Below are 11,293 nucleotides of genomic sequence, written 5' to 3'. Positions count from 1 at the left end.
TGGCTACAACCTATACCCCTAATGACTGTAAGACACACTTATTATTTTTAGCAGTCCCATATGCTAGCACTGCTGGGGAGAGTCCAGGACTGTCACTTATTAAAGCGCCCCATAAGTAACTGGTGCTCTAAAGACTTTTTACTTAGTGGTAAGTTGCCACGTGCCTTTCTCCTAAAGAAAACAAGTGCACAGGATGCTCGGAGTCACTGAGCTTGATCCTGAATATGAAGACGGCATGTGTGCAAGTGTCAATGGCCCCTTTCATTTTGAAGTGCTCTGGTTTATAGGGAACAAAAACAGTCACCATGGCAATGTAAACACGTGTAAATGCCAAATCCCTGGGAGTGATTCATATGTGCTGAAGATGACTGAGAGGGTTCAGTGTCTTCACACTACCACAGCTGGGCTGGGAGGAGGAGATTATCTCACTTGAAAAATATATATCAAAGGACCCTGGCTTTCTTCTGAATAATTCCATCTCCTCCCAGGTATTAGGCAGGGGTAGACACGCCAGATCTGTTGCTGCCTGAGGGAAGGAATGGTAAATGGCAACCGAGCAGTAGGTGGTTTCACCTTTACTTTTCCATTTTAAAATAATATATCTACAAAGACCCTACTGTAGCCAGCTGTAAAAGCTAGCATGAGCTTCTGGGGAGCATCTCATTGCAACGAAGGGTCCTCAAAATACGTTTGGTATTCCTGAATGAAATGCAAAGCGGCTGGAGGTCCGTCAATCTGGTGGGAAGATATTGGACTGGAGCTTGGGAGATTTGAGTCTGGGTCCTGTCACTGCACAGGAACAAAGGCAGGGTAAGGAGGAGGTATCAGAGACACCCTAGAGCTGGTTCGAAGCTTCTCCTGGCTCCTGTCATAAATAGTCTGTGTAGAGAGGCTTCCCTGAGGGTTTTGGTGAGCTGTCTCTCTAACATAGGGGATAAGAACTGCCATCTTGGGTCAGACCAACAGTCCACCAGGCCCAGTATCCTGTCTCCAATGGTGGCAAATAACAGACACCTGAGAGGAAGAGCCTAAGGAATAGGGCCTGAGTAGAGTAATCCACCCCTGCCACATTCTCCCAGGCACAAGAACATGTACAAGCACCCTAGCACTCTTCGGTTTGGAGATGCCCTGAGTCTGAGAATACAGCCCTGACCATTGTGCTGAACAGTCTTTGGTGGACTTGTCCTCTATAATTTTGTGTAGCCCCCTTTGAACCCATTGATGTTATAAGCTTTCACAGCACCCCATGGCAATGAGTTCCTCTAGTTAATTGTGTTGTGGAAAAACACAACCCTCCAAACCAATGCCACCTGATAATTTCCCTGGGAGTCCTCTGCTTCTTAATGCAGGACAAAGGCAGAAAAAGTCAAGACAGATACTCGCTGGCTGCTTGGCGTCTTACACAGGTGTTGATGCACCAGCTGGAATTTGACCTCAAAGCCCAAATTTTCTGTATACAAATCAGAGTCTCGTCCAAGGTGTATTTTATGTTTATAAGGCTGGGATGGGGGCGGGGAAGAACCCAGGTAGAAGGAGCCTACAGCAAAACATATTAGCAAAGAAAAATCACATCAGTTCAGGCTGCACTAGAACCTCAGACTGGCATGTCCTTCCAGATGGGAGTTCTCTGAAAGTCACCTAGTCCAGAACATCATTTACTTTAAAATGATTGTATTAGGAAAGTGAAGGCCAAATTGTGCCATAGCATGTCTGCCTCTGGCTTTATGAGATTACTTCCCCATCCAAAGCCAATAAATGCATGTCAGGTCAGGAAGAATGCTTTATCTTGCACTGAATGAAACCCATGTGTTTAAACAGCAGCATCAGAAAGCCTGTTCACACTTCACAGCAGCATAGGAAGCCTGTCTGTGGGACCCTCTGTGCACTCCTTCCCCTGCTCATGCTCTGTAGGGCAGGAACTGTCTGTACTGTGTTATCTCATACAGTGTTGGCAGCCTTTCTGCTGATTAGTGACTAAGTACAAGATAAATTATATTGGCGCTCATGGACATTGGCAGCCTGGATCAGACCTGTGGGTGTCTAGGCTACTATCCTGTCTGGAGTAAGGAAATGTTCTCACTCAGGGCACAGGCAGACTATGGAGCTCCTTGCCGTAGGATGGCATTGAAGTCAGGAACATACCGCAGTTCTCGAGAGCAAGAATATAGAGAGTGGTCACAATGAGGACAACACAATTCCATGCCTTCTGCCTCAGGAATTATCCTCGTCTCTGACAGCTAGAGATTAAGCTGATCCCTAATGGTCTGGTACCTTACCAAACATTTTGATACTACAGAAGCCTTACCCCTTCTGCTGAGGTTGCTGCTAGCGAAAGGGACCCTGAGTGATCTAGCACGATCATTTCTGCCTACACATCTCCAACAATGACCAACATCAGTTGCTTCAGGGGAATAAATCAGGCATCAGATGACCAGAACGGACTTGGTCTGAGGAAAAGTGTTTTCCATTAAACCTCAAAGGTTTGCTTATCCCTTCCAAAGCTCACATTTATTTTTAATAGGAGAAAGATTAACTAGTAACACCTACTGCTACACGTAATCTTGCCCAGGACCAGCCCTGGATCCCAAATGAGGCAGATTAAGTATTGGATTTCTGAAGGCTGCTATGTAGTACCAACAGATGAACATGCATCTCTTGGAGTTACTGTGGATGGACTAACAAGTGAAGCCAAGGGCAGTCTTGGTTGAACTGAGCAAATCATTCATGGGTGGCCTAGCATGTAAACCTCAGCAGTGTGGAATCCACAGGCAGTGAAGTAAGAAAAGCCCTGGGGGTGGAAGTTCACTATTTATACCCTGGTCCTTCAGAGAGCATGTGAGAGCATGCTGTTTCCCCTTGTTGGGCCTTCTCCCTGCTTCCCTGCTCCCTATGCTGATGAGTCTGATGGCCTTCCACCATTTCCGGGTATTTCACAACATGATTGTCCTGTCGACAGCTCATACATTTAGGATAGATGATGGGTGCTGCTGTTAATGGGAAAACGGAGCTGTGTGAAACAATACGCTGTGTGCAGACTCCCATTTGGAACACAGGAAGTGCCTGACTTCTTTTAATGTACGTACTTATGCGATAGATGCAATATAAGCATCAGTACATGTAGCTGACTTCACAGTGCTCAGCCAACTCTCCCAATATAAACCAAAGTCCACATTTTTCTTCTTTGCAATAGTTACCCCAGAACAGGTGTCTGGACCATGTTTCTCCAGTGGGCAACAAAGCTAACTTGTTTGTGTAGGGCTTTGTGTGTATGCAAGTGTGTACCCCAAGTGATGGACTTTTAGGATTCTGCCACGTGGTAACTCAGGCAGCAATTTCTTTGCATGTCTTGGAAGTCAACGGCACTGCACGTGTCAGTGTAACTCTAGGCAGCCGGAGTTTGGCCCTGGACCATTATTCACACGCTTTGACTTAAGATCTACGTTTCACTTTTGCAAGCTGTTTCATGCAGGAAGCACCCAGAGCCCACAGATTTGTTATAATGGAGCTCTGATGTAAAATGCTGCAAGCAGGAACAGCCTCCCAGATCAGACAACAGAGAGTTAACAGTGAGCCCTTTCACAACCCTTTGTGCTGTTTTGCATGGAGAGTCCCAAAGTAACTTAAGATTTTATCTCTACCATGTTTTCTTGTGTCGCCAGGAATCCTCACAAACTGCTGCTGCTTGAAAACAGCAGGTTATTCTTCAGCCGAGCAAATGTGAAGGGTACCCTGCAAATATCATGTCCCAGGGAAGACAAAATGTTACATTTAATTTTATTACTTAACTTATTCAACTGGGGGGGAAGGGGGAAGGGGGAAGAAGTAAAAGGCTTGGGAGAGGGAAAATGTGGTTGTGAAATGTAAGGATTAGAAAGCAAATAAGGAAAGATGTTCATCAGCCTGCAGGGGAAATTCTCTGGTTTGAGGAGAATAATAAATAGACTGGTGATGGATATAGCTCCAGGGAGGAAGGAGAGAGAATAATGGCATAGCATGATGGATACACAGTTCCTTTCAGATGAGTTTGTCTCTGCTGAAGAAAGCCTGTCCCAGTACAAGATTGCTCCATTGCCGGTGGTGGCTGTATTTCTTGTCAAATGTGCAATTTAAAAGAATAAACTAGAGCGACAGAAATATTCCATCTGATAAGAGGCATCGAGCTGGCTCTCAAGCGCTTACCACTCAGTAGTTGTGATTTGGGGGGTCTTTCGTGAAGCTAGCAGCATTTGCAAAACCATGGGATTTCCTTGAAATGCAACTGCGCCTGCTCATTGCAATATTTCGCTGGAAGGAGCTTTGTACATGTTCTAAACCTAGAATCACCTGTGGGTGATGCAGGGCGGAAGGGGCATGAGATACTCAGTGGTAGGGAAATGTAATCTTCCCTGGTCTAAAGGTGCTCCTAAAACAAAACACCAGTAAGAAAATATGCAGTGCCGTGTTCTCAGTCACGCAGGCAGCAGAGCAGATTGCAAGCTGATTTTTACAATCCGTACCCCGGCTCTTGACCTGTATGGGAATATGGATGAAACCCCACAGAGACAGACAGTGGCAGTGGACCTGGCTGATAATCTGGGTTCAGATTTGGGAAGCCACAACATATTGAGTGCGGCAAACTCAAAGCATTCATGAATCAGGCCCGACAGGACTTTGGATCAAAAAATGTGGGGCTTTTGGAACAAGTCAGAGCTTTGTTTCTTGTTTTCCGAGACTTCAGCATTCGCGCCTTCAAGCTTCCTTTTGCAATTAGGAGAGTTAAGCATTCTCTTTTAGAAAAGGGAAATGAGAGACCTCTGTAGCTGGGGCCTAAGGGAAACAGCAAGGACTGTAAGATGCATGATAAACTCATGGGAGGTGTCTCTGCTGGGGGATTATTATAGGGAGCTTTTATTATTATCATCATTTGTCCTGGATATACCACAGGCAAGACAAGAGGCAAGTTCGTAATGGCCGGGTTTGGTCCTTCACCTCTGAGTGTGACCTGGATTAGACATGACACAACAAGTGCAGGTCATAAACAGGGAGAGGAGCAATGAAGCTGCCAAGGGTGATGTCACTTGGTTACTCAACACACAAACAGTGGGAGAGCTCTAGTAACCCACCCCACCCCACCCCACCCCAGAGCACGTTGGAGAGCTGGGAAATCAGATCAATCAATAAATGAAGAGCTGTTGCCTTGTGAATGAAGGCGACGTGCCTGGACGCTGTAGTAACACATCATCACAAAGGAGCACGATGCTTCCTATTTAAATCACCCAGGACCTGTTACAGCAGGCCAGCTACCTAAGTGGAGACAAACGGCTGCTGAGAAAACAGAACGCCACGCGGAGAAATGAGACCTGCTGCTGCGTGGGTGGTGCTTTATCACTGCTTCTCTGCCCTTCCCTCATGACAGCAGATGCTTTTTGCCATCATTCATTGTCTGTCTCAACTGCATCAATTTAATTTAAAAGGGTTGCGAGGGACTTTGTTTAATCAAACCACTTGCCATATCCGTGCTGCTAAAAGGCCTTCTCATCTCAGTGCCCAGATCATACAGTGGGAATTATCTCGTGGTTGGACATTTGTTCCTTTTGGGGACTAGCCTGCAATAAATAACGACCAATAAAAACCCCTGCTGGCCAATGGAGAACTATTTTTAACCTAGCTCAGTTCCACCTTTCAGACAGGAGTATTGGATGGCAAACAGTTCTCCTGTTAGCTCTGCCCGTGTGTCAGTGCTCCTTCCCCTCTTCTGTCTTGTCTAGACTATAACATCTTTGGGATAGGCCCTGTTTGCTACAGTGCGCAGCATCCAACCTATTGGGCCTAGGTCATGGTCGCTGTCTCAGTATTGCTGCACTGAATGTAATCATATTAAATTCCTAGTGGAACAGAGTTCAGCCTTCAAATTTTTCCAGCAGGGATCTAGACTTTCAGAATAATGAAAGCTGGGATTTTCAAAGAAGCCTATAGGATGTTTATACCAAAAATCCATTTGACCTCCTCTCAAGTGTAAGATGTATATGGCCAAAGCTTCTGCAGAGATTCTTAAATCCCATTGAAAGTATTAGAGGTTACATGCCCCAAAAAACCCTTTGTTCACACTTGTAACAAGAGAACAAATGAGCAATGAGTGCCATGCAGCAGGCAGGGTATGTAAGGTGAGATATAATGGCAGTAAGTAACACACAGTGGATTTAGCAGATGCACCTGGAATCTGTAACAACATGAACGTGAGTAAAGAATGAATAATGGCCAGTACGCAAAGTTTAATCCCCTGTTCTTAAACCAGGAGGATGTCAGACAAACCTTTACACTGTAGGCAGAAAGCATGTGTGCGTACAAGTTGCAGCCACAGCTGTGTAGTATAGGTGTATCCCAGGAAACACTTCCAGATAAAAGTCAGTATTTTTATATTGTGGCTACCAGTAGGTAAAAAAACCAGTAGCCTGGGACTGGGACTTAGGGGAGCCAGTTCAATGTGTGTGAGACTGTGTGTTGTTGGGCCCAGATGGTCAAAGATAGATACATGCTTAATTCCCACTGATAGGAATTGGTAGGTAGGTGTTTTAATCCTTTAGACTAGGACCTGATTTTTCTCTGGGAGACCAGGAGTAATAGCATTGGCCTACCTCACGAGGGGTGGTAATGATGAATACATTAGGTATTGCAGGGTGGTCATACACTGTGGTAGCGGGGTCATATAAACGTCTGGCATAGATGACACGGCTGTGTGTGCTTCCGAGCTAACACCGTGTGCAAAATGGTGAGTCCAGATCGTGGCACTGTTCTCTCTCTCCCTGTGTGAGTACTTCATGACCATTAGTGGATTTTATCAGGAACTCATGCTCCCAAAGCACAGTGAGATGAAATGAGTCTCCAGGGTGTCTGTGCCTGAACTGGGATTCAGACCCTGGCCTCTGAATCCTGGTCTGGTGCCCAGATCTAGTGGACTAGCCTTCTGGCCACTGAAACCAGTGGTAAAACTGCAACCTTTCTTGTACCAAGCTCAATAGCAAAAGTTTCTCCCACTCTTGCTAGAACCGTTTTTTTTATTCTTCTGGCCCCCTTACTGAGTACTCTTGTCCCCAAGGCCTATGGTGGCTGAAACGCCTGTTCTGATCCTCTGGACTGTGTTGCTGTAAAATGAACAGAGGAGCTTGGAGACAGGACAGGGCCTTTGCTTCAGGACTGCAGTGGGGCCAGGGAGATGCCATTGGCTTTTCCTCCTATACAATTATAGATGCTGCGAGAGGATCTGCTAGGAAGGAGGCTGTTGAAAACGTTTTTGCAAACACCAGCATGTTCACACTCTTCACTATCACTTCAAGGCTCCACATGGCTCAACTCCCACAGACTCTTCTGCCTTAATTTCCTCCCCGCTCCTGCCCTTTATGCTCTCTTCATACCTCTCCTCTGACTGCTCCCTTTGTGTCCTCCTCCCACGCTGCCCCTTCACTCAGTCCAGACTCTCTCAGGCCTTGAGCAGAGCTTTCTACACCAGGCTACTTGTCTGCGGATTTCCGTAGCAGTGCAGTGAGTCTCTCTGACATGCTCTCCCCACCTCCCTGTGTTTGAAATCCTCCTGAGTACAGTAGAAAACTTGTGTAGGTGTTTGCAAATCCAGACTCACTGGTATTCATAAAACAAACAGCCCAAGCTGCATAGAGGAGCAGTTGCTGAGGTTCAGAGGGTTACCTGGCTGTGCACTGAGGACCCCTTTTCCCAGATGCAATAATTTATTGCGTTTTAGTTGTATATGCACATATGAGATGCACAGTGGGGAGGTAGCAATGCTGGGTATTGCAGCAAATGGGCCTTCATTGCTCATGCTGGGAGAAAAGAATTGCTGGAGCTCTGGGAAAATTAGCTGGAAGGGATTTGTGCCCTGGCTCAGCCTGAGAAACAGCCAGTGTCCTTCTCTGTATCACACTTTCAGAAAGAACTGTTACTCTAAAGGCCCTGGCAAGGAAGCATGCAGTGCTGCCAGGCTGCTTGCAATAGCACCTCAAGTGGAATATCACAGCTCCTAAAACTGTGATATTGTGTGTCAATCTGACAGGGCTGTTTCCTCCTGCTACTGTGGCTAGCTTCTCTTTGCTCATGAGAAATCATGTATGTGATTATTAACCTGTTCAGCTGGACGCAGAGGCACATTTATGGAATAGCATATATACTGGTCTGATTTACCAGGGGAAAAGATTCCATCAACACCACTGGTGTAGTGGGCACTGGATGGGTGAGATCCTTCAGGGCTTCCAAATGGGGTTTCCCTTTTCCCTGGCCTGCTGGATGCTTTAAACTATTTCATGCTTTCTGCTTAAAGTCCTGAACTGGGACCTGCTGCACAAACAGGAGCACGGGAACTGCCAGAGGAGATCAGACCCACATACCATCTGCTCCAGGTGTTCCCAGTAGTGGCCAGCTCTTGTTCTTTAACAGAAGGGGGCAAGATACCTTGTAGTGGGCAGTTGTGGACTCATCTGCTCCTATCCTAATCTCTAGTAGACCTTGTTTTGCAATCAAGAAAAGATGCCCTGGATAGCACTCAGCTATGCCTGTCCGAGATACTTTTTCCCTAAACTACAAGGTTTATAGAGAACTTACTTACCTAGTTTACAGTAAGAGTCTGTGGGATGTAGCCATCACCTTGAGGACATGTGTAAATGGATAGAAGAGCTAAAAGGTCCAGGTATTAGCTGGGTGTTTGTATGCAGAACCAATTGATAATACAGGACTAAACATTTTGTTGAAGGAAGTAAGGCATTACACGGATAAAGGTGCCAAGAGTTTTCTTTGTGAAGAAAGCTCTGAAATGCAGAGAAGGCAGGAAGGTATAAAAGTTATCACAAAGCCACATGTGAAAGCAAGAGGCTTTTCTGAAAATCCCTGGTAGACAAAATCAGATACTAAGTCACTTGGGGGAGACTGGAGAGGAAGAGAATGTGCTAATGAAGGGACAGAGAGCAGCAAAGCATCATATGGGAGGCGGAGGGTAAGGAAGATGAAATGAATGTTACCAGACTCCCTAGGCTTTCAAGAAAATCTCTGGGCAGAAGGCAGCTGTGATGTGACACTAAGAGTAGATGTGGAAATTAAAAGGTACTTTCAGAGTGCTAAAAGGAAGAAATGGCCCCAGAAACACAAATGAATCGACTCTGCACAGATACATTTGTCCAAGGGATAATGCTGGTATATTTGCCACCTTTCTTTTCTCTCTCTCTGTTTATTCTCTGGATGAAATCCTAACTCCACTGGAAAACAGGAAATCATCTATTGATGTCAGAGGGAGGAGGATTTTGGTGACTTTATATATATTGAAAACGATAAGCAAATCACTTTAAATGAAGTTTTAAAAAAGAAGCTTGTTGGATGTCCACTCTGATGTATCTGCTAACTGAGTGCGAAGCGAATTTCTGTGGTAGCTGATAAAAGTGGATGTTTCACATTTCTGTAGAAAATCAATCAATCAGTCAATTAAAATTCCACCTACTTGCCTCTAAAGCTGTGGCGCACTTCCTCATCAAATTAATCACATAGTCATAGTTATTGTCCAATTACATAGCAGTCGTCAATAAAGCGCACGCCAAACAGAGCAGGTTATTTATTATGCTGCCTTGGATAAAAATGAATAGACCCCAATTTCAGGAAAAGCAAAAGAAACCTAGCTCTTGCCCCCAGAGGACTGTGTTGTGTTGCTAAAATGTGCAATTAATCATTTCAGTTGCACAGCCACATCGAGGGTTTCCTCAATTCGTGGAATTTCAATTATGGAGGAGTATTCCTTTACGCTCAGCACAATGCGGCTGCAATTTCTGACCAGTAAATATGAGATAAATTGTATGATTGTTTGCAGCGGTCTACCCAAGGGGTCTTTTCATCATATGGAACAAAACATAATGGAATTCTGTCTGAACTCTATAACCTGCTCTGTATAAAAAATGCTTGTGAATTGCATTGCTGAGCTAGAGGCTAAGAGCGAACAAAAATAAATGGATTAATAAATAAAGGTTTGTTAGCAACGGCTTTCTATTTCCTGGTGTTTCTAAAAAAGAAAGCTCTCAATGGCTACTGAGTGGACAGATGGCTTGGGGGCTACGGGGCTGGGATAACACCTGGGAGATGCATTCATAGGTCTGGTTTATAAGAAGGGTTTTCAACTTGCAGCTTTGTCACCCACTTTCCTTGTGGCCTTGGGCAACTCACTTAATCTCTCTATGCCTTGATTCTCCAGATGTAAAATGAAACTAATAAGACTTCGTGTCTAGCTTGTCTGCTCAGATTGCATCTTTTTGAGACAGGAACTCTCTATTACTAGTTCTAAGGCTATTGTTCAACCAAGAACCGGAGTGGGACCAGCCCTCGTCATGTAAATATAGCAATATACTGATGTGTCACATTTCTGAGGCTTGGTTAGTCCAGGTTCAAATGCTGAGCTAGCAGAAATTATCCTCAATGGGACGGCTAGAAGTTCATCATCTACGGTGTCATTCCACCAGCTTAAATGTAATAAAAGTCTGACCAAACCCAAGGCTGAGCCTGCACAGAAGCCACCGTCATAGCAAAGTTTCCAGGCGAATAGGTGGAAAGGGTGGCAGTTCACTTTTCTTTCCCAGTCTCGTAGCATGTGTGATAGTAAGGTCTGCCTCGGGGCCCAAGTTCATGCCCAAAGCACCAATGACACAGATATAAGTCATGCTCGGCCCTCGACAGATTTTGTGAAATCTGCTTCTTTGCTTGACAAATTTACAGGGTAGCAGGTGTCTACCTCAAAAACCACGAAGCGTGAGCATTGCACAACCGGCAAACTTTTTGTGGTGGGGCTGAACTGGCCACAGGCTGAAATGACCTACCGCAAGGGAGCGGGTATGGCGGGGACGAGCGGCTGACTCCACGGTTTGTATCTGTGCTGCTGCTAAATAGGGAATTGCAGGATCTGGGGCTTCTGAACAGCCCGTCGTTAACCTCTCGATTCCTGTTTTGGCAGCAGAAACACATCCTCTCTAGGAAGTCCTGTGGTGACCTCTGTCATCCCCTGACAGAGGCTGCAATCGCAGGGTGGCAGGCAGGCAAGCCCAGTTTGTGTGGTCCGAGTACCCTCTGCTGACAAGAAACGGCATGGCCGGATGCCTCCGTTACGTAGCTATCGCCTAGCTCGAGCTTTAGGCAAGGCAAACCCGACTGATACGCAACCCGATGTCTTGGTGTCTCTTCAAGGGAAAAACAGAGGACATAAAGGTATCCGGTTTCATATCAGTAGAGGACAGAGGACAGCTGAAGAAAAAAGTAAGGCATAAAGGCATCCAGTTTC

This window comes from Crocodylus siamensis, chromosome 13 (genome assembly GCF_052110815.1).
Source record: "Crocodylus siamensis isolate JL-2025a chromosome 13, ASM5211081v1, whole genome shotgun sequence".
Classification (NCBI taxonomy): Eukaryota; Metazoa; Chordata; order Crocodylia; family Crocodylidae; genus Crocodylus; species Crocodylus siamensis.
Note: the sequence above shows the minus strand (reverse complement) of the source record.